Genomic DNA, 498 nt, shown 5'->3' on the forward strand with positions numbered 1-498 from the left:
AAAACCCAAATCCCTGCCGAACCAGAACCTTTCACTTTACCCTTAATCTTCGTAACAAAACTGTCACTTCAAACCGCTTGATTTCTAAGACTTTCACGCTGACTAACCATTAGTTTTAGAGGGTCTATGACAGGAGATTTTACTCACAGTGGGCGCCATGGCGGAGAAGCTAGCAGAAAGGAAGAAAAGGGAGTGCGCATGCGCTGAAAACCAAAGGCCGAATCTTCTGGGATCGATTCTTTTACTGTTTGTTTATTATGGAATCCGTTCATCTGGGATCGATTCACTCACAGGGATTTCATGTTTTATTCCAAGAATCTAAACTCTAAAATGTTGTCACACAAAGATTACATTTTCTAATAAAATACATACATTTAAACTTCTTTTTAAAAATTCTATCAAAACTTTACTTCTTATAAAAACATGAATTACATTTTTTGCTATTATTGTGGATATGGAACGCTGAAATTTCCCCAAACATTTTATTTTACACATTAT

At 35.5% G+C, this 498-nt stretch overlaps 1 protein-coding gene across 1 annotated transcript in view; it reads left to right on the forward strand.

Annotated features, from left to right (window-relative positions):
• Nucleotides 1–498, forward strand: part of tpk2 (thiamin pyrophosphokinase 2) — a 6455-nt gene that overhangs the window by 5057 nt on the left and 900 nt on the right. The gene's annotated exons all lie outside the window — the stretch shown is intronic.

This window comes from Nematolebias whitei, chromosome 11 (genome assembly GCF_014905685.2).
Source record: "Nematolebias whitei isolate Nwh7 chromosome 11, NemWhi1, whole genome shotgun sequence".
In the NCBI taxonomy this organism is placed as follows: domain Eukaryota; kingdom Metazoa; phylum Chordata; class Actinopteri; order Cyprinodontiformes; family Rivulidae; genus Nematolebias; species Nematolebias whitei.